At 41.3% G+C, this 24,722-nt stretch overlaps 1 pseudogene; it reads right to left on the bottom strand.

Moving 5' to 3' along the window:
* LOC125297753 overlaps positions 1-24,722 on the bottom strand; it is a 130,350-nt pseudogene that overhangs the window by 4,423 nt on the left and 101,205 nt on the right.

Below are 24,722 nucleotides of genomic sequence, written 5' to 3'. Positions count from 1 at the left end.
ATGTTAGCATGCAAACCAGATAGCACTGGCCGCCTCTAATGTAATACCATTTTGCCACATCTGTGAAGCTGTATCAAATTAAATTCAAGGTCAAAGGAAGAGTGTCAATGCAAACATAGTGGTGTGTTCAACATAACTGAGTTTCCCTTTACAGTAAGATGCAGTGTTGCGATGAATTGTTGATTATCTTAATAATGTGCTATAATGCTAATATCATTTTGAATAGCCTTCATTTGTGGGGTTGTCTCAGAAATTAATTTCATTAAAGTAAGATAATGTGTATCACTATAACCTTAATATCTGCAGTTTACAATTGTGATGGGAAAGTCCCCTAGAGAGAAGATTAACTCCAGAATCTCCAAGGTCATTGTGACTCAGGTCCAGCTCTATAAGAGAGTTTGCTGACTGTAGAACAGTAGCCAAAGTCTTCCAGGATTCACCACTGAGATTACAGTCACCAAGTCTGTAACACAATAAATGAGAAATGAGACAATGGGGGAAAAGAATACTCAGGGAACTTGGTGTTCTGTAATAAAAAAAAAAAATCTAGTTGCAGGGCCACAGTGAACTAACCTTGGCATTAAGATTTGAAAGTCTCCAAAAACTCCTTGACAATTTATATTACTTTCACCCTTATTGTAATATAACATCAATATTTATATGAAATAAAACATTTATATTCACTCCCTCCACCCTCTCTCTCACGCACACACTTACACAAATAATCTTGCTCACAAGTTCTTTTGTTTTTTCTTTCTGTCTGTGTTCACATGTAGACATATTTCCAACTGTTCATGCAGTCGTGGCAAAATACCATACCACTCTAGATAAATGACACATGCTGCAACTGGTTTGTTTAGACACTTGATATGCCATTCAACATTCTTTGTGTGCCATGTTATGGTATACAGTAGGTCTATGTGTTTTAAACAATGCTCTTACAAACTTTTTAAAGCTACCTCCCAAGCTCACTGAACTAAATGGACTCTAATCAAAAGGACAATTTAAGCCCACTTGAAAAGCAAGGACATATTTTTACTTGCAAGTTATATTTTTTTGTATGACATTTTTTTAAATATGAAACTGTTACGAACTGTTATGTAGGGATCCTAAGGGGTAAAGTATTCACTCTCTGCTCTCTCTGGGGTAGCCGTGGCCTACTGGAGGGCATCCGTGGCCTACTGGTTAGTGATGCGGACTTGTTACTGGAGGGTTGCCCGTTCGAACCCCGACCAGTAGGCACGGCTGAAGTACCCTTGAGCAAGGCACCTAACCCCTCACTGCTCCCCGAGCGCCGCTATTGTAGCAGGCAGCTAATGGTGCCGGGATTAGTGTTTGCTTCACCTCACTGTGTGCTGAGTGTGTTTCACTTATTCACAGATTGGGATAAATGCAGAAACCATATTTCCCTCATGGGATCAAGAGTATATATATATACTTTCAGGCAGCAGGCGGGACAGCAAGGGGGGGTCACTTACCTGGTCTGTGTAGACATTTTGTTTGTGTGTACAGGCTCCTCCATGTCTTCGTCAGTCTCCACACATCTGTAAACTCCGGACTCTGGTCTCAGAGCCTCCTCTGCCTCTTCATTCATTTTTGACTCTGAGTCTCACTTGGCCTGTGCAGAAAACAACAACCACATAATTATGTATTACAGTTTCCTTTACTCATTAATTTAGACCAAGTTAGCTGCTCTGGTGAGTTCGTAAGAATGACTCTCGATCATCACCTTGCACCCATAACCCTAGAGCATAGCTATGATAGGCTATAAACTAGCCGGTAGATCATCAGTCAACAAGCAAAAATCCCAGTATGCTTTCTGCACTAAATTGAAAGAAAAATGCTAAATACCCTAAAAATAGATAAATTGATAAATAGAAGAAGGTTTCAAAACATCAGGTACAACACTTGTATTCAAATAACTTACTGTATGTTTTGACTTTCGCCTGTTTTCCATTTCCTGAAGGCTTACACACTCCCTTTAAATAAAACTGGTTGGACGTGTTCCGCCTTTGGGGTTTGGGGTGTGTCAATCGCAAAACAGCTACAATTACAGATACTGTTGTGAATGTTTAACTCTTTCCTCCTCATTCATCTCTATCACTTTTCACTAGTTATTGTATCTAGATTCATATTCAGATTTTCAGATTTACATGTCAGAAACATTACAAAAACATAATGTTTTTGCAGTCCTGAATTTAATTAAACAACAAAGTAAAACTCAAAAATAAGGGCATATATAAAACAAGCTAAAACTATGAAGAGGACAAGTGCAAGAATACATAAAACCAGATGTACCGCAGAGCGTCTCACTAAATGTCTCTGAATGAACTGTCTCACTAAATTGCATTATCCACACTCAATTCTCACTGGTATCTGCTAGACAACAAGTACCAAAACATGATTAGTTCATAGATTTCACATGTAAAATTCATTTTATACAACCCCACCCCCATCTTGCCTGTTCATAATTCTGAGAAATTCTTGAATTGTGTGCATGTGTGCGTGCACAACGTTTATGTTTATGTGTGTGTGTGTGTGTGTGTGTGTGTGTGTGTGTGTCGTGCTTTTGTGTGTTTGTCTCATGTATGTGTGTTTGTGCATGTGCATGCATGCGTACATATGTCTACTGTGTGAGTATGTGTCATACGTATGATTACTGTGAATGTATGTGTGTGCGTGTGTATCTGTTTATGCACATGTGTGCACATGGAATGGGTTAACATGACCCCTGGAGGCAAACATACAGAAAATATTGGTCATCCTAGGCCCTACGGTTCTCAAGATATTAACAGAAAACTGTGTCTGCCCTACCCTCCTTTCAGGGGGTCCAGTCCAGCGGGGGGGCTACAGATCAAAACGAAAAGCGATGGTTCCATGCTATCCATGTGGGGTTACATGCCCACCAAGTTTCGTGTACCCCGGTCTTTCAGTGTCCCAGGAATCCTTGTTGGTGTACGGTCACTAAATGTACACATAAATCATTTTATTGTAAGGCCCCCCATGAACGAAAGTTCACAAAACTTGGAAGGCATTCGGAAGGTGTCATAATGATCCTACACTTTCAATTTCGTGCAGTTTTGACCATGTCAGCCAGAGATATTGTGATGAAAACACCTAATTTTTTTTTAAAATGAAATAAGTGGCGCTATACATGAAATCAGATTCCAAAAATAATTTAGTGGAAATGCATGATTCCAGTTTCTTCCAGTAGCAGCAACTGGAATCCATGCATTTCCACTGAATTATTTTTGGAATCTGATCCCTTATCATACCTATTCATTCTTACTCGTTGCTCGACTTATCGTGACTAAATTCAAGATGGCTGCAAACGCTAAACTTCGTGAAGATACTGTCTGTTTAAATCGTCTTGTAAGTAAACTACCAGTGCTTTTTCAAAGTTCTCAATGTCTCGTTTTAAATGTCAGGGCCCTCGGAAGTCTACCAATGAAGTGTGGAGATACACTAAGCCTCGTAAATGGGTGTAAAACAGTGATTTATTTGCATGGCTAGCCCAATGCCGAAGCACCGCTATTGAAAAAGCTGTTGGTAGCATCGGCTAACTAGCGCCAGATTTTGGAGTGCAGGGGACAAGCCGAGATGGGCTATGAGACATACGTTCACACTCGGTATCATGTTTCAATACACTTTAGGTCAATATCACACCGGAATTCTCCTTTAAGACCAACATACAAAAAAAGGTGGACCTCCTAGGCCCTATGGTTCTCGAGATATTCACAGAAAACTGTCTCCGGCCACCTACAGGCCAGTTGGTGTATAGTAACATAAATAATTTTTTTGTGTGGCCCCCCATGAATGGAATTCCACGAAAATTGGTGTGCATTCAGAGGGTGTCATAATAATCCTACACTTCCAATTTCGTGCAGTTTTGACTATGTTAGGTCACAGATACCTGCGATTACAACACCTCATTTTTACTTTTTTGTGTTTAACTAGGTGGCGCTATACATGAAATGAGTGGTTATGGAATGGGTTGACATGGCCCCTTGAGATCAACATACAAAAAAAAAAAGGTCCTCCTAAACCCTACGGTTCTCGAGATATTCACAGAAAACTGTGTCTGCCCTACCCTCCTTTCGGGGGGTCCAGTCCAGCGGGGGTACAGATCAAAACGAAAAACAATGGGGGTTACATGCCCACCAAGTTTCGTGTACCCCGGTCTTTCAGTGTCCCGGGAATCCTTGACGGAAATTTGGACATGCAAAAAAAAAAAAAAAATCTGGCCGCTTAAGCCATGCCGGGCGGTCATAATAAAATGACTTATAGTAAAGTTTAAGAACATGTGGGATACGTTTTTTTTGTTCTGCTCCTAGATGTAACAGTTCCCTTTGTCTTCTCAATGAGTAGCCAGTTGTAAAGGTCCTAGTGAGAAATAGGAGGGAGGAACTGTCCTTAAGTGTGTCGGTAAGTATACACAGGGCGGCAGGATGCGATTCCCATGATCCTGCAGCAACGTTACTGTTGTTACTTTTACCATATATAAATAATACAGAATGGCAATACAGAATCTGGCATTGAAATAAAAAATACTAAGATTATTAAATAGCTAAAGATAAAAAGACGTAAACAAAAAATATTCTTAAAAAAGGAATTAAGACATGAAATCCACTTAAAGTGCCAGTGTTGGAGTAAATTTTTAAATAAAAGACTAGACATATCATATAAATAAATAAAGAATTTTATATTTATTTTAAATTAGCATGAAAGGGTAAAGCCAATGGACATAAATAATAGAGACAGACAATGATTACTGGAAACAACAATGAATAGCCAAACACAGCCCACTATAACTGTGACTCATGAAAACACCAGTTGCAGTCAGGAGGAGCTCTAATAAGGAATAAGCAAATGAAGGCAACTGAATGGATCGCACATCACTGAATACACAGGTGACCTAAGATATCCTATCGCCTTGCCTGATCTCATTAGCACACTGCACAACTTCCATTCATCACAGGAAAAGCTCCACAGTACACAGTGTATAGCAAGTGCACATAACAGTAACCCAGCTTACCTTGCAGAAGATTCTGGGTTGGCTAGTAGACAGAAACAGCAAAACAACACAAAAAATAAGACAAACAAAATGGAAAAGAAAATGTTAACTAGCTAGGCAACCTGCAATTCCAAAACAACCAACTACCATATGCATAGCTGGTCAGATAACACAAATCCCGCCCTTCAGTAGTTTGCAAACAAACAAAAATAAATATGCATAAATATACATAAAGCATACATCAGAAACAAACAGTGTTGTATTGTAAGTGATGCGCTTAACTACAAGATCGGCAAGAACAAAAATATTCCCTGTGTCACTGTGTATATCAGCTAAAGTAACAATTCAAGTCATAGATGTAAGCCTGCACCAACAGATGGACAATAAACACTAGATAGATAAAACTTGTGTTCTATAGATTCATAGCCTGACGTAGTCATACTCAATTCTAGTCAGAGTCTGATACTGCTCCATTGGGACATAATTATGGGGCGTGTTTCAACCGATAAAGCGGGGGAATGCCTCTGCACTCAATTGGATAGACCTAACCAACCAGAGCAACGAAATTGCTTACCGTGGGGTGTACTGTAGGTCTTTTGTAAAAATTAGTGCTGTCAATAACTCCTAGCCTACAACACTCATTAGCGAAATCTAGAGATAGGTAGTAGGGTAGGCTATTAGGAAAAAACGTATAGCCTATATCCCCTCCGTTTTTTTTTAATAATTCTGTTGAACACTGATATACTACAAACATGTTAAACAGCTGGGAGAGTCTGTCACAAATTCCTCGAACAGGTGGTCAATCAGAGATTTCAAACAAACGAGGGAACATGTCGCAATGCAACAGCGCTGTTTTCCCTTGATGAAAGTGAAACCACGAGTTTTCCCACATCTCAACTTTGGCCAAAGTTTTCAGAAATAATCGTTTTCAGTGATAAAACCTCATTAAATAATATGCATTTCCAATATGGGGTCTTAAAAGCCATGTATCCTTCTAGCCACAACATTTTTGCTTCAAACATAAGCCGAATCTAAGCATGCTCATATGACGTGATAAACCAGGCGCTGTTGCTCACCTGTCCATCATCGTAAAGCCCGACAATGTTGTAAAGCTCCACAATGATGCAATGCCAGAAGTTCGGAATGGCACCCAGGCTAACAGATTCACAGAATTTCATTTTCCTTACAGAAATTTCAGGATTAGCGAACAGTTGCTGCACATTCGCAGCAAGGTCATATTTTCACATGCAAATTAGGTTTCTGGCAAAAAGTTGTGGTTAACTTTTGGCAATATTGCAGAAAATTTGCAGCAATGTCATATGTAAATTAGGTTTGTCCCCAGAAGTTCACTGGAAGTTTTCCATTATTGGCTACACATTTGTCACTAGTGGCAACCTTCTCATCAGAGGTGAATTAGGAGCGGTGGCTTCTTCCCACTCCCCTTAAAGTGCCAACAGGTAAAAAAAACACCCCATTTACAGTGTAGTGGACATACCAAGTAACCACTGGATGAATACAATTTAATATATAAAAATGTGCTTCCTTTCAAGATTGGATTTGTCATCATTTGTTTTCATTGTGAGATTACAATGAATCACAAAAAGATAACTTTTTAAATACCTATTTTTAGTCAATGTTACCAGGGGTGCCAATAATTCTTGAGGGCACTGTCAACAGGAGTGTATGAGGTGGTTTTTGTGAAGCATGAAGTTATGTGATATGGCAAAGGCATGCTGATGAGTCAACATATGTAATCCTAAACCCTGGACAGACGGGCTCAGTGAATGTGGAGTGGAAGGTATGCAAGTGGGTGAGTGTGTCAGAGGAGACGCTGTAGAAGGACAGAGTGCCGGCTGGCCAGTCCAGGTACACTCCTACTCTTCTGGAGCCGGAGGAGGGGACAGATCCCATAGTGCGATCATCATTGTGCCAGGCAGAGTAACTGTCAGGAGAACAGTCCAGAGTCCAGGACTTGGCGTTGCGCCCCACCAGGCTGTCATTATTACGCAGTTTCCTCTTGATGCTCTTATAGGCCACTGCTATACGAGCTCCATCCCCACTCCACTCAGCTTCCCAGTAACAGCGTCCAGACAGACACTCTTTACACAATATCTGAAGCCAGTCGTCAAATCTCTCTGGGTGTTCAGGATACGGCTGTTCTTCACTCACACATGTCACCCTTTTGTTCCCCCCAGAGAGAAAGAGCTTGTTATTGGCAGTGTTTGGGTCCAGACTGAGCTCACAGGCATCTGCAAAAAAATGAAAAGAAAGTCCTCATCAGAGAGTCGCAGCTGCTGTGTGAGAGGTTGAACACCAGTGGTGGACCGTCAGGACTAAACACCAGGACTATAACCATACCGATAAAAGCATCCACACTCCACACTTCATGTCGCTATCGTTGGTGTGAACGGCCCTTAACTGTTTTGAAAGGATCAGTTTAAAGAGGTCATTGTGCACATCCGAAAACAAAAAGCATTGAACTAACTAAATTAAATTAAATTAAAAAATCATAGTGTCTGACATGACATTTTAGTTTTATTATTTGCGTCTGCTTCTCTTTTCCTGATCGCACCCTACTCCCATTTGCTGCTACTATGCAATTTGATTGACAGAGTGTGAGAACAAGTAACGAGGGGGTGCGAACAATTGTTCTCCAATCACATGTTGTTCCTTGTGTCCTTGCCTTCAATTGTTTTGTTTTTCAGTACCCTAGCAACCACGAGAAATCATATATTTGGTTTGATTAATGGCTACATGTGTGTCATTAAATTAATCGTAATTGCCCAGCCACAAAATCCTCCACTACTGGCTCGCACACGCATGCACACACACACACACACACACACACACACACACACACTTCAGTAAAGTGCATGCTAAAGGCATCTCATTAGCTACTAAAGAAACATCTGAGTACTTACATTTCCGCACACCTGGTCTAAGTCTGATTTCTGCACAGTGATCCGTACTGAAAAAAAGAAAGAAAGAAAGAAAGAAAGAAAGAAAGAAAGAAAGTAATGTGGTATTCTAAGAACAGTACATTTCCACCACTTGAACAGGTAATCAATCTCTATCTCCAGGAGTTCTATGTTAATTAATTTCTTCAAAGCATTTTCACAAACTTCTAGAACAACAGATGAGTTTACAATACTTTTTTAAACTGTATACAACACTCTGCAAAATTACACACATTATGCATTATCGATTTGAGTAATTTAACCAAAAAAAAGGAAAAAAGGAAATGATCTAATTCCATCTTCCTAAATGTACATGTTCTGAGTTCTTTATTCCTCTATTACAGGAACTTAATATATCTGTCAAAACAAAATAAATAACAGAAAAAACAGATGACAACTGGAATACGTAGTTGCAGAGAAGTATTGTCTAGAGAAGTATTGTCTGTACATACTTAAGTGTCTCCAGTTTACAGTGAGGATTCTCCAGTCTAGCAAATAACATCTTCAGTCCTGATTCACCAGGATGATTGTAGATCAGATCAAGCTCTTTTAGAGGAGAGGGATTTGAAGTCAGAGCTGAAGCCAAAAAAACACAGCCTTTCTCTGAGATGAGACAACCAGACAGCCTGAAAAAGATAGACAGAAAGAGAGAGAGAGAGAGAGAGAGAGAGAGAGAGAGAGAGAGATACAGTAGAGATATGGGAAGGATAAAATTAACAACAGCAAAGTGGACAGTACAATTTTAACTACACTAATACCAGGATTGTATGCCCCTCCTAACACTCATGTCGTGGATCAAAAGTAAACCAATAATTAAAAAAACAAAAAAATATGTAAGTCACATTCAATTATTTTTCTGCATTAAAACACATCAAATAAGCAGTGGAGACAGTCATTTTCATCGATCAACCACTACAGAGCTTGGCCCGGTATATGCTATAGCCCCAAATCGGACATTGAGCCAAACACTTCCAAATTGCATTTTTTAACCAGTAATATTGTTCAAAACAGCAACAAACCTCGTCAGTAGCTTGCTCCATGGCTTATTTGATGTGTTCTAAAACACCCTGGGGTCAATTTTGGGAAACCCTGGGGAATTACTTTGAGGAAAATTAGCAAAGCTTCCCCTATAGAGATCCGGACCCCACGTGACTACCAGTGTTCGGAACACCATTTTGGCAGTAAAAATGACCAGCGCCAGTGCCGAAGCTTTCAAACCATCGGAGTACTCATCTCACTTTAATTCGAATGACATTGAGCTTTATATTAAAAAATTAAATAGATTAAATATTACCGACCCATACAATGCCCCCGGGGTGCTTTTCACAAGTATCTCCGCTGAAAAAGACGTCCCAGATCTGCAGTATCCGGATATATATAACTACCTGATAAACTTTCCATCGTCCTTCTCGGGTGACTCTCTAAAAGCCTACAAAAGTTTGGAGGGTTACAAATGGACTCAGTCTGGCTTTGTAACGAACATCCAGCTGTGGAATCTTCAAGCAAAAAAATGCTTTATCATTACTGGAAGGGTAAGTGTCCCAGTTTAATCGGTAGTGTAACGTTAGCATGGCTAGTAGGGGTCCGGGTTGTTTGTTTATGTTAGCTTGGCTAGCTACCGTGGTGCGTCTGTCTATCTGTAGCTAGTTTGTATCTTTGATGTTCTCAACCAAGGTAGCTGACATTTTTAATTTCATGTAACGTATAGGTTAATCATTCCCAAAGGCTTAATGACCCGCAGTTAAAGCCATGGATGGTGGTGAGGAATGATGGGGTTGTCTTGGGAGCCCACTGCAATTGCACAGCTGGACTTGGTGAGAGCTGCTCCCATGTGTCAGCTGTGTTGTTCAGCATATGGCAGCATAACAATGGCAGAAATGAAGCGATAGCTGTAACATCTAAGAAGTGCAAGTGGGCCACCCCAAGTGAGGACTCTGTAAAGAAAGTGGAGTATCAGCAGGGCAAGGACATAATTTTTAACAACTCTCAACAATATAAAAAAGGACAATCTTCGAAAGGTCATTCTGCCCCCCCAGCTTTCCCACCTCTGACCGCTGCTGAGCAAGCCCAACTCTACAACACCCTCTCCCAATGCCGCACACAAGAGGAGCAGATCATCAAACCAGTAGTCCTGTCTGTTGTCAAAGAGTATGCAGCATCCTATGTGCCAAAGGCTGTCATGCTGGATCTACCAGAACCCCTCACCAACCTGTATGACAAGCAGGCAAGAGACCTTAACCTGGCAGAGTTACAAGATCGAGCAGAAGCACTATTTGAAGACATAACTGTGACCAAAGAACAGGTACAGAACATATTTATTTTGTTTAAAATAACAGGAGCTAATAACTGAAATCTAAAATCTATCATGTACTGCATGTGTACAGTCTGTGCTAACTTAAAATGTTATGTGTAACAGTTTGGATCGTCATGTTTTCAGAGTGATATTGTAGAGGAGGAGACCCGAGCCCAGTCCAAGTCCAAAATCTGGTTTGAGCAAAGGAGTGGTAGGGTAACAGGATCTACCTTCAGAGCAGCCACAAAGACAGATGTCAGAAAGCCTGCAGTGTCTCTGATAAGACAAATGTGCTACCCAAAGTCCCATAGTTTCACCAGTGAGGCTACCAGGTATTCATGAGCATAGGATTAGGGTAAAATAGGGCATGCAGTGTGTATCTGCTCCTATGTGTAAAAATGTCATTTCCAGATGGTCAAGTGAATGTGATGTATGTAAAAGAACAGGGAGGGTAAATCCAGGAAGTACTATTCTAAAAAAGCAGGAGTGTAAAACCAAGTAGTATCCTTTTGAAAGTGCAGGGAGGTACCAATGTGGGGTGGCATTACTACTGTCCAAAACTAATATTATTGTTGTTTCTTCAGATGGGGATGCCAGCACGAGGAATTGGCAAGAAAATACTATGAAATGCAGCATCGCCTCTCACACACGGATGTCATGGTAGAAACAGCTGGATTCAGGATTTCACCCCTGCACCCATTTATTGGGGCCTCACCTGATGGATATGTTTCCTGCAGCTGCTGTGGTTCAGGTGTCAAGTGCCCATTTTCTGTAAAGGACCTTTCTGTTAATGAGGCAGTACATTCTGTTGCTCACTTTTGCCTTGAAAAAGATGCGCAAGAAAAAATTAGACTGAAGCGGGACCATGCATACTATCATCAAGTGCAGATGCAGCTATTTGTTACTGACATACCATATTGTGATTTCATTCTGTGGACTGAAAGGGGAAGCACTTCACCATTTGTTGAATGCATCACACCTGATGTGGCGTTCTTTGACAAAGAATTGGAATGTGCTCGTGACTTCTTTAAAAAATGTATCATTCCAGAGCTGCTAGCCAAGTACTTTTCTGCGCCAAAACCAGCAGCAGCAGCTGATCATAGTCAACAACAGTGGTGCTACTGCCGTGAGCCAGAAGCAGGGAACATGTTGGTCTGTGCATCAGGTTTTTGTTCAGTTAAAAAGTTTCACCAAACCTGCCTTCCCATGAAAAGGGTCCCAAAACAGTGGGTATGTCCCAGCTGCCGAAAAGTAATCAATGCCCAAAAAAGAAAAAAACCTTAGTGAGGAGACTGTGAAATGAGTAAATAGTAGTAGCTGATACTGTGCTATCTTATTTATGAATAAACAGTTGTTAAACCAGTATTGTTTTCTTCCCCATCATTAGTATTAAGTATCTGTAGCAATCAGGGATATGAAACATGGGTAGGCCATTCATATTAAACACACCAGAACAAATATCTGGTTGGGTGGAAACTCAAGTTAGAATGGGTGGATGTGAAGCTTGATCTGTAAAGAGAAACAGAATGTGATCGCATTATAATAGTGAGTGATCAAAATGATCAAAAGTAATGTCACAACAAGCAAGCAAGTGAGAGTCACAAAGGTTTATTTGCTGGTTGAGCACATCTGTAGCCAGTCACTAGGGCTGCACGATTATGGCCAAAATGATAATCACGATTATTTTGATCAATATTGAGATCATGATTATTATTTAATTTTAGTGACAAAAATATTTTTTCCCCCTAAACATATTGGATTTGCTATCTGGCTCACCCAAATTCTTCCCCTCACATTTACTCCCCAAAATTACTGCAAATATAGATTGACTGCGACTTCCAAACTTTCAGCTTGCTACTTTGTTAATATTTGGGGAAACGTTAACGGCAACACAGTAATTACAAAGTATTAATAAATACTGTTAATTTGATGCTTTTTAATTCATTTATAAATGGTGCACTGTCAATTTAAGAGTGCTGTGCCCACTCAGTTTGTAAATGGTCAGTAATGGGAACTGTTGCCAATGCCATTGCGCGCTCTCTCGTGCACGCTCAAATGCGTTCCCAATTAAATGGAGTAGCATAACGTGGTAAGATCTGCTGCAATGGAGATACTATGTATCTCGATGTAACAAGCTGTTTTGACATTGATATTGTAAACGTTCTTTAGGAAGAGTGTAAAGCAGTTTGCAGTAGCCTGAAGTTAATCACAACGTCGTCTATCGCTGGGAAAAAAATAGCTAGCTATGATAACCTAATTATATGCTTGGCAGGCCGGATTAAAGTGTGGCGGGCCGGATCTATGATAAACTAATAAATGCTCGGCGGGCGGATTAAAGTGCGTGGCGGGCGCAGTTTGGACACCCTGGTTTAGTCATTCGTTGATATGTAAAACACTGACGGTAGGCTACAGTTTCATTATTGTTCACTCGTTTTGAGTAGGCTGTGTCTTGAAACGCATATGCATTGTAGGTTGCACATGTATCTTATAAAATACATGAATATAATTCACGGATCCCGTCGTTAGCTCAACTCTTATTATAGGCTATATCGGAGGAAGCAAACAAGGACTAAAAGTTAACGTGATAAAAATGCATGTGTGGTTTCATGTGATTAGTTTCCACGGTATGAGTTGAGAGCCCTGCTTTGCTTAAGTTTTTGGTTAACTCCACTTGCCTGAAATCGAAATATTTTCGAACAACGGATGATCCGTTTAGGGGACAAGCTCTTGGCCTGCTGTGCCACACATTTGATTTTTGATCGTCGTTTTTTTGTATAGTCTAAATAGCCTACTAATAGTTAACATAATGCTACTAGTCCACAGTGCATCCAAACTGAGCATTGCATCAGGCTGAGCAGTGCAGGGAACAGTTGTCATTGGTAGGATGCATGCAGGCACATTGTTTTGTAGCGGAGTGTTCTATGGGTTGCCAGGTTGGTTCAATGGGTAGAGCACGCATTTTTAATATCGCTCGATCGCGCAAATTTGATCGTGGGAAGCCAAAATCGTGATCGTGATTAAAATTCGATTAATTGTGCAGCCCTACCAGTCACATCAGTTTACTGTACATCCCCATCACTGGAAGGGCACCACAGATTCAGACACATTTGTAAATGCACAACATATGCTCACAATCTTGTCAAGGTAGGTCACATCATTTTCTCTGTCTATGTCTGTGAAACTTATAGGGACAGTGCTTTGCAACACTGTGTATTTTTGACGGAGAACTCCTATTACTCTTTCAATATGTATCCTAAGAGAGGCTAGACATCTGGTGTTCTCCAAATCAACTGGATCTAATTGCTTCTTTCCCCGAGTAAAATGCTGGAATCTTTAATTCAGCTTGGCATCTCTGAATGGACTCTTTAACCAGGAAACCTCTGTCTGCTAAAACTACGTCCCCTGGGAGCAAATAAGATAAAAAGTTACTTTGTTCTGTGATGAACTTATCACTTGTGCGACCTCCCCATCCAGTGGAAATGAAACTAATTCAGTGGAAATGCATGGATTCCAGTTGCTGCTACTGGAAGAAACTGGAATCCATGCATTTCCACTGAATTATTTTTGGAATCTGATCCCTTATCATACCTGTTCATTCTTACTTTTAAATCGCTCGACTTATCGTGACTATATTCAAGATGGCTGCAAACGCTAAACTTTGTGAAGATACTGTCTGTATAAATCGCCTTGTAAGTAAACTACCAGTGCTTTTTCAAAATTCTCAATGTCTCGCTTTAAATGTCAGGGCCCCTCGAAGTCTACCAATGAAGTGTGGAGATACATTCAGCCTCGTAAATGGGTGTAAAACAGTGATTTATTTGCATGGCTAGCCGATGCGAAGCACCACTATTGAAAAAGTTGTTGGTAGCATCGGCTAACTAAGCGCCAGATTTTGGAGTGCAGGGGACAAGCCGAGATGGGCTATGAGACATACGTTCACACTGGTATCATGTTTCAATACACTTTAGGTCAATATCACACCGAATTCTCCTTTAAGATATAATTATATAATATAATTATTATAATTAAAAATTACATTTGGGATTCTCAAAGAATTCTATGGCCCACTTAATCTGTGAAGTTTAACTTGGCCCACAGCTGCAGAACCCGTGTTAAAATAGAAAATTACATTTGGGATTCTCAAAGAATTCTATGGCCCACTTAATCTGTGAGAATCCCAAATGTAATTTTCTATTTTAACACGGGTTCTGCAGCTGTGGGCCAAGTTAAACTTTTGCGCTCCATCATCGGAAGGGTGAATGTCGGAAGGCATGGGTAGCCTATTGGACACATTTCAGTGCACATTTAGAAAATGTAATAAGTGATGCTGACCTGCCAGTTGGTGAAACTACACATTAATGATCCTCGTGGGTTTGTGTCCAGGAAAACGAATGAAGTTGCGCAGGGACTGCTTTAGCGCAAAGCAAACTTTACGCACCGACCGACAGCTTGCCGATATGCTCTGCGTCTCCAACACTACAAAAACTCCCAGTCGGAGAGCGTGTGTAGCCTATTAAAAAATATTTTATCCCAAATGCCATCAGCATTCTTAACCAAACTTAGTGACAACATGCATACTAGTTTAAGAAAGCATCATTCAAAGCAGTCAACACAATACGTGATGTCCAGTAAATTATTTAATTGTGCTTTTGACATTAAATATGCTATCCTAAACGCGTCGCATTTTACACGCGGTCAGTTAGGCTATTCTCTGCCAAGCAAGGTCTCGGGCAGGCTTTTAAGTATTGCTCTTTTTTTGTTATTACAGTTCTCTCCTCGTTAGCCTCGACTACTCCGCCTCTGAAAAATACGGTGCTCTTAGTTTCTCATTGTTTTGACTCTCAATAGATGATGCCTTTATAAGTTCGCCCGTGAACAGCGCACAACTCTAGGTTATCTAACACAGGGTTGATTGAACTAACTGGTAACCGGTGTTTTGGAACCGACAGCTCGGGTTTAGTCGCTACAGGTTCAGACAACCCAGAGGTTAAGTTTTATCTCAGTGTTTATAAAACCTCCTTTCTGGAATACCCCTCTGGTGACCGATCACAAACAAAGTTATTTCTCTTTATTTATTTCGTTGGAAAATACAATGTCAGTGTCGGACTGTTAAGATATGACTTGTAGAAAATGGGCACGTAACTCACATTGCTGAATGTAGGGAAATTCTGCAGATGAATCCAAGCTAATGTTTTTCTATGCATCCAGACGCCAAAGACTGAGCTGTATTCGCATATTATGTCCCTTGCTGGCCACCGGTATTTTAACATGGCGCACGTATACGGCTAGTCGCCCCTGTGCTATGTAGATTTAAATGAGGATTTCTAAGCCAATACGAATTGGTGGTGGTGGTAATTAAACATGAATGAGGCCACATTTATGAATGGTAAATGTTGATTTTGTTAACAACTGAAAACGTTACACAGGGGGGCTTTAATGGTGCTTCCTAAAGGGGGTATTGTCAAACCTGCTACTAAAAATACAGCATGAAGGAAGTCAAGGACACGCATGCCAGCTTCCACTCATCCCAGTATTAGATGACTGGTCTTAAATGAAAATGTAATGGCTGTGTTATTTCTTTTTTTGTGGGATGTCCGATTTATATGTAGAAATGCATATTTGCAAAGGTGACTTAGTATGTTGTCGTAAAAGAGGCTCTCCTTTTGATTTTGCACTGCCAATGTGTCTCTTGTGAGAAAAGTAGTGAGGATTACTGGTGTAGGTCCATGATTTATTTTATAATTAATTCATGATTATAAGCATGAGGCTCTGCCGTCTCCTCTTTTGTTTTAAATATATATAAATCAAAACTTAATACTATTTTTACAGTACAAAACAACTGTATTCTGGTATCTGGTATCTGGTATTCTGGGGAGCCATTCTCCCCCCCACCCTGGACCCCTTCCAGTTTGCATACCGAGCCAAGCGGTCTACAGAGGATGCAATCTGCTCTGCCCTCCACCCAGCCCTCACCCACCTGGAAAAAAGAGACTCATATGTGAGATTGCTGTTTATAGACTTCAGTTCTGCATTCAACACCATAATACCACAACAACTCATCTGCAAACTCGACAAACTGGGACTCAGTACCTACCTCTGCAACTGGCTACTGGACTTCCTCTGTCAGAGGCCCCAAGTAGTGCGTGTTGGCAACAATACCTCAAGCAGCATCACACTGAGCACAGGGGCCCCCAAGGCCTCGTGCTCAGTCCGCTGCTCTTCACCCTGCTGACGATGACTGCGCTGCAACCTACAGCAACAATCACATAGTGAAATTTGCTGGCGACACAACTCTGGTGGGTCTCATCACCAAGGCGGCGAGACTCAATACAGGTTGGAGGTCGACCATCTGACCACGTGGTGCAGGGACAACAACCTCCTGCTGAGCGTCAGCAAGACCAAAGAGATTGTTGTTGACTTCCGGAGAGGTCACACCCAACACCTGCCACTGACCATCGGCGGTGCTGTGGTGGAGAGAGAGCAGCACCAAATTCCTGGGGTGCACATCAGCCAAGACCTCTCCTGGACCACCAACACTGCATCACTGGCGAAGAGAGCTCAGCGCCGCCTGTACTTCCTGCGGAAACTCAGGCGAGCAAGTGCTCCACCAGCCATCATGACCACATTCTACCGAGGCACCATTGAGAGCATCCTCTCCAGCTGTATCGCTGTGTGGGGCGGAAGCTGCACTGAATACAACAGGAAAGCCCTGCAGCGCATAGTGAACACAGCTGGAAGGATCATTGGTGCTTCACTCCCCTCCCTGAAGGACATTTACACCACCCACCTCACCCGCAAGGCGACCAAAATTGTGAGTGATGCAAGTCACCCCGCTCACAATCTGTTTGATCTACTGCCCTCTGGGAAGAGGTACAGAAGCCTGCGCTCCCGCACTACCAGACTCACCAACAGCTTCATACACCAAGCTGTAAGGATGCTGAACTCTCTCCCTCCTCTCCCCCCTCCACCCTCAGCTACATAACATCCTGGACATTGGACCCACAATGGCCGCCTGCACTACTCCACTTGCACACTTGAACACTTGCACACTTGTACACTTTACAACTTGGTGTTGTTGTCCTGAAAACACAACACTTCTGCTGCTCTTACATAACTTGCACCACTATGCCACTTTCTTCATTACTCAGGTCAAACAGAACTACCCAAGCCTCTTATTGGCCTGACTTTGCACTAGTTTTTTTTATTGACTGTCTATGCACAATTTCAACAAAATTTTGCTGCTCTTATTTTTCATTATTATATGTGCCCTCTTATTTACTTATTTACTTACTTTTTGTTTACTTGAATGTTATGTTTTGTCTGTGGACTTAAAATTGGTAAAATATGTCTTGTCTTCACCGTGGGATAGTGAGAAACGTAATTTCGATCTCTTTGTATGTCTGGAACATGTGAAGAAATTGACAATAAAGCTGACTTTGACTTTGACTTTGATCTAATAGTTTGTGAGGGGAAAAATATGTAAAAGCTGTCAGTGAAGTTTATTTTAGCAGGACAGCAGGACTCAATGGCACCTTCTGAAAGTATTCTGAAAACAGGGGTAATGTTTGTACTTATTTTGCACAAAAAACAAACAGACTTTGCTTACCTCTTCTGGAAATGGCGTGTGACTACTCAGTGAACAGAGGCTCAACTCACTGGTACAGAGGAACTCTAAATAGTCCAGGTCCAGAGGCTGCCTTTGAAGAGCCTGTTCCAGTCTGGTTTTCAGCCTCTCTAATAACCTGCCAGTGTAGAGAGTAACTATAAATTTATCATAGATAATGATCGATCACTGACAGGAACCAACAAAAACGTTTGAAAATAAACTGACCTTTTCAGATAGAATAGTAGTGATTTCTCTTTAACTTTTACACAATATAAAACATACACATCCGAGGATGTGGTTTTAAGTAGGAATACTGCCGTCAACAAGTTCAAAAGGTATGCTTTTTGAAACTCACATCGGGCGGCGACCTATTTTCATAGACAGTAAAATATATTTTATGACCCACCTGTGCTTCAGAAGGAGGCAGCAACTGATCCATAAGAAACTGCTTACACAGAAGAAATAGATACATAGACAGATGAATATGATTGTCTACCAATGCCCAGCACTGTATTTCTGTATTATTTATTTTGTACCTTATGATCAGTCATGAAGAACCATCAGAAAATGCCAACATAGCCATAGCTGATGTTGACACCAGTTGGTGTTTTGTCACGCATATCAATGGATACTTATTATTAAAGGAGAATTCCGGTGTGATATTGACCTAAAGTGTATTGAAACATGATACCGAGTGTGAACGTATGTCTCATAGCCCATCTCGGCTTGTCCCTGCACTCCAAAATCTGGCTAGTTAGCCGATGCTACCAACAGCTTTTCAATAGTGGTGCTTCGGCATCGGGCTAGCCATGCAAATAAATCACTGTTTTACACCCATTTACGAGGCTCAATGTATCTCCACACTTCATTGGTAGACTTCCGAGGGCCCTGACATTTAAAAGCGAGACATTGAGAACTTTGAAAAAGCACTGGTAGTTTACTTACAAGGCGATTTATACAGACAGTATCTTCACAAAGTTTAGCGTTTGCAGCCATCTTGAATTTAGTCACGATAAATCGAAATGACGAGTAAGAATGAACAGGTATGATAAAGGGATCAGATTCCAAAAATAATTCAGTGGAAATGCATGGATTCCAGTTGCTGCTAGTGGAAGAAACTGGAATCTATGCATTTCCACTGAATTATTTTTGGAATCTGATCCCACTAAACCTGGTTTCCACTGTTGAAACGGCAACATAAGCCTACGCAAAAAAGTAAAGCCTACCTACCTTGCAGGAACTGAACTCGCACACTCATACGATTGGAAGACGCGAAAATAGGCTACACCTTCAATCACGTATTGCCTTACACACAATAAGAATAGGCTACTTTCAGCTTTAGGCACAGGCTAACTTGCCATGTTTAACTTGGGATAGAAGACTGTTCACACAAATAAGCTAACGATTATTTTTTTCAACAAACGCAATAGGCTAATAGCCTACTGCGATGCATTTGATGGCTGAACGAGATAGCCAACGTCTTCTAAAGATCAAATCATGTGCCGATTCAACGCCTTGCTGTATAGGCTATGCAGTCTCGAAATCGTCAATATTAGGCCTACTACATTGCCCACATTTAAATTAAGTACAGCCTAAGCGGACACTGATGAAGTCAGTGCAAGACAAATCACGTCAGCGAAGGAATTGCTCTTGATAGCGTCTGCCTGCCATGCAGATATGTCGTGCGTGGGGTTTAGGCCTAAACTCGGATAGATCTAGTGGTTTCTTTTCAATACACTTGTATCATGTTTATTTGAACTCTTCCTTCTAAAGCAGCCATTCAAAATAATAAGTAGGCTATTAGTATGGGGAATCGTGCAATTTTAGGAACGGTTCATATAGATTTTTGCAACTGGTGATTTTTTACTTGCTAGGACCCCATTGAATACAAAACAACCTGTTTCCAATTTTTTTCTTCATTTTCAGTGCCAAAATTCAAGATGGTGGACAATATATGCAGAAAAATAATATAAAGGCTTAAAGTGGTCAATTTTTTTGATAAATATACACATAATAAGGTAGACAAGTGAGATACAGACTATTTACAACAGATGTATTGCATCATTTGCCAAGACATTTGGAGAAAAAATGGGAAAAATAGAAAAACAAAAATCTGCATTTTGTTTCATTATTGAAGAGTTCAACAAAACATTGTCACTCAAGTATTTATCCTTACCACTGTCACTGTCTTTTTAATATTGGTGCACATCTCCTCAGAGCCTTCACACCTGCAAAGTTGTGTGAATGGTAAGTTGTTACTCTTGCAAGAACACCTTCTACTGCATTGGCTGGCAAGACAACAGCACTTCACAAGCTCCACAACAGCCTGTGGTGCTGGTGGAAGTTTTGACAGAACAGGAGCCCATTGCCCATCAACAATTTGCCTCCATCCCAGTGATAGTGAGTCAAGAATCTTTGGAGCAGGCACTGTATCTTGTGCCCAAACATTTGCTTGCCTGTGTGCTCTCAGAATTTCAATTTCAACTTAATTTCACTTATAGAGCGTCAAAACATTACCCATGTCTCATGGCGCTTTACAGAGTGTTAAACATTCAGACAGAGCCAATTAGTAACAGGGGCGAGGAAAAACTCGCAAGAATTGGAGAAACATATCGGATGAAACCCTAAGCAGATCCACGACTCAAGGGCCTGACCCATCTGCCTGGGGTCAGTTACAGGACAGTAAGGTCTATATACAGAGAATAGAACATGGTATTTAAAGCCACCTGAGGTATATGTTACAAAGTGGTTAGATGGTTACATAACCAGTATGATAATGCATGAATCCTATTTAGTGTTAAGTTCAAATAGTCCAGTGTAGGGGATGAATTGTCCATAGGGATTAGGAGAGCAAGTAGTGGGTCTCTAGGCTGCGCGGGCAGGAATCCGAGCATGGGGACAGCAATAGGCGATGGTAGGACAATCATAGGGATGGGATTTCCCTAGTTCCCGAGTTCCACTGAAGGGCTTTAGCTGTTTGAAAACCATGTTTTGAGGAGCTGACACACACATTTCTCACATCCAGCTAACACGTCTGGAGATGGATGAAGACCTACTACAAGCCTACAAAGTGTGTTAATGACATCATCATGACTTGATTGACTTGAAACAGAAACCTTTCCTTTCCCACGGGATAAACAGTAAATGGCGGGACAAACGGTTGTCTTTCAATTTCCTGACAGGATATAGGATACCCGATAGGTCCACCGACTCTTTGCACGATGTAATTGGCTGGACCAAAGTTTGGTTTTTCCACCTCACAAGCCAACGGAGAGTTGCTAGACCCTGGCTAGAAATTACATTTGCTGCCACTAGGGTGCGTCAAGATTTCTAGGCTGAGATGTATTTTTTGTTGACGTTCTCCAGTGCCCATGATAATGAGACTGTCTTTGTTGATGTCTGGTACCCTGCGAAGGGCAAGCACCAAGACATCTGTGTGGCGATAATAGATATGTGGGGTTTTGCCAAAATGACTTACTGCTACTGCCACCTTTGTGTGTGTGAACTGTGACTGGCAGTTTACATAGTTCAACAGCTTTATGAGCAAGGTAGAGGACGAGGTTGGCTTTGGTTTCCTTCGATCCCAGAAAGCTTTAAAGTCTTTGATTGGTGTAGTCTTGTATTTTGTATCCCTTATCATGTGCTTTTTCCCATTGTATCGACCTGTCTCGTCCTGTCTTTCATGGAGTTTGTGATGGTATAGTTGTTAAATAATAAGTAGCCTATATGTCATTGTAGCCTCGTGCCTCACTTTCAACATTTTCAAAGAAGCATTCTGCCAGATCTTAGCAACAGTTCATGTCACTTTTCCTGACAACCATCTCCTGCACAACAGTCATGCCATCTATTAAGATGCTATCCAATGTGTGTGTTAATTGCACTGAGCTACTCTCTGTAGATTGTTCAGATGATGCTGTTTCTGAAACCAGTCACAATTCATGGATGAAGGCAGACTTAGCTGTAGTGAGCAGCATTAGGCTTGCATATAATCAACAAATTCATATGTTCCCACAATTTCCTGCAAGTCCTGTTAACAGAATTATTGAAGACCAAAGAGCTCATTGTGGACTTCAGGAAGTCTAAAGCTAGCACACACCCTCATTCTCATCAATGGGACTGAAGTGGAGTGTATCACCAGCTTCAGATTTCTGGGTGTCCACATCTCTGAGGACCTCTCTTGGACCCTCAACACCTCTACCTTGATAAAGAAGGCTTACCAGCGTCTCTTCTATCTGAGGAGGCTAAAGAAGGTCCACCACCTCCTCAGATCATGGTGAACTTCTACCCCTGCACCATCAATCGTATCCTTACCAACTGTGTCACAGTTTGGTATGGCAACTGCTCTGCCCACGACCGAAAAGCATTGCAGAGGGTGGTGAAAACTGACCAACGCATCACCGGTTCCTCACTCCCCTCCATTGAGGCCATCCAGGGCAAGTGATGCTTGCATAATGCGCACAGCAGGTTCAGAGGAAGCTTTCCTGCAGCTGAACTCTAGCTCTGCATCCTGGTGACAACCAACCTACAAAGCCACCCCCGCTCGATGCCTCCTTGCCTGTGTCTGTTGAGGTGTCCACGACCATAGCAATCTTGACAGGGACAACAAGGAGGCAGACCCCCTGCTCTTATAAAGTAACTGCTAACATACACTGCACATATTTATATTGTATTGTATATCACATTGCACTTTTCTCCTTTTTTGCACTTCTGGTTAGACGCAAACCACATTTCATTGTCTTCATACTTGTACTCTGCAATGACAATGAAGTTGAATCTAATCTAATCTATTGTGGTGAGTGCAGAACATTACTTTAATTCAAATGATTATTAGGTTATGTGAAGGAAACTTTTAATCAGTCAATGTGTTTTTCCGGGTATGCCAATAAATAGCATAATGGTGGTTACACCAATCACTGGTTGATAATCATGACATCTCATGTCACCCATGGTCATATTTATTACCTAAGTCATTCAAGGCGTACCTGGATGATCCATCCTACATTGGAGCACAAATCGTGAGGGACTCTCTTCGCAGGGCGAGGGGTTTTAGAGACCGCCAGAAAATATATATAGCCTACCCGGACGATATTCTCTATGAAGATATAGATTGTCAGCCGAGGGAATTCGTTATCTTTGTCAGATGATCTAGGAAGACGTCTCATAGCAATGCCCGTATGTGGACATTCATGTATTCAATCGGTGATGCAAGAATACTGTATGTCCGAAAATAAATCGGACATAGGCCTACAGTATGCTGAACATCTGAGCAAGAATAGCCTAAAATAAATCGGACATAGCCTACAGTAGGCCTAATAAATAAAAATCACCATTTTAATAAACTTGTTGAATTGAATGTCATATTACTGTACCCTGCACATAAAGGCTACACATTTCCACAGCACCAGAATCCGACCGAATGCCTCCCTCAACCCCCTCCATAATCGGCCTTCCACTATTATTTGCGATGGCCAACTCCTCTGCTGCTGTAAAACACTCTGGTGCCTTTCCTCCTACAGTAGTGTTCGAAGACACTGTTTCTTGTTAGCTGTAAAACAGAGGCCAAATGAAGGCTATAAGCTAGGCCTACATGTTTTCATAATTAATGTCCGTTTGGACATTTGCCATGTGTGTTTGGCAATGGTGTTGCATCTGAAATGTTCACAGGATTAGGCATACACTAAATCAGTCAATGGGGGCTACTTAAACATTCAATTATCCTTATTGCTGTAATCTATATGCCCACTTCTGAATTGGGTTGCATTTGTAGGCCTTTCTAGGAACTCAAATTAGGCTATTTAATTATTTCAACTCATTTCAGACATTCCGCAAGCTACTAATCCTCCGTAACACATATTTGAAGAACATGTGGGAATAAAACTTTACTTTTAGGCATTTAGGCTACCCGATCTGCAATACATTGTCAACAGCCTTGCTTTGCTCACTGCCGACGTATTTGATTTTTGTCGTAGAGTGGGTTTTAATTCCTCATAACTTGTCATAATAATTGTGCATTCCTCATCCGTAAAATAAGGTGATCGCGTCATCATTGAAAGTGGTGACTTGCGCTGCAACCCGCCCTTTTATGTGAACAGCGCACAGGTTAACCCCCGCTCAACAAATCAACTTCATAATCAGCGTCGTAGTACCGATTAACACCACTTAAGATAACCAGGTTTTGTCAACCCTGGTTTAACAAAGTAACCCAGGGTTACATCTGGGTAGGTTAAGCTCCCTTCGTAGTACAGGCCCCATATGTTTGCACAGACCTGTTTATTGAATCAGAGTCACATCTGTAGCAAATAAGGTAAACTACCTGCTTGTGATGCTTATCCCCAGTTAACATGCATCCCATTAAGATCCGTAACACTGGATTGGTTTCAATTTGTGGTTTTCCACCTCGTTGATAACAGTGGACATTGTGAATGTGCCCTTCCGCATACTGAAGGCCTTTCTGGCCTCTGTTTTTTGAATATATCAATATTATTTGACGCCCAGTGGGGTATTCCAGAAAGGAGGTTTAACAAACACTGAGATAAAACTTAACCTCTGGGTTGTCTGAACCTGTGGCGACTAAACCCGAGCTGTCGGTTCCAAAACACCGGTTACCAGTTAGTTCAATCAACCCTGTGTTAGATAACCTCGAGTTGTGCGCGTTCACGGCGAACTTATAAAGGCATCATCTATTGAGAGTCGAAACCATGAGTGAAACTTGCGAAACGAAGAGCACCGTATTTTTCAGAGGCGGAGTATCAAGTTCTCCTCGAGGCTTACGAGGAGGAGAACTGTGATAACAAAAGAGCAATACTTGAGCGTCTGCCAAGGAACGAGACCTTGCTTGACAGAGAATAGCCT

This window comes from Alosa alosa, chromosome 7 (genome assembly GCF_017589495.1).
Source record: "Alosa alosa isolate M-15738 ecotype Scorff River chromosome 7, AALO_Geno_1.1, whole genome shotgun sequence".
NCBI lineage: Eukaryota > Metazoa > Chordata > Actinopteri > Clupeiformes > Clupeidae > Alosa > Alosa alosa.
Note: the sequence above shows the minus strand (reverse complement) of the source record. Positions and strands in the feature narration are given on the sequence as shown.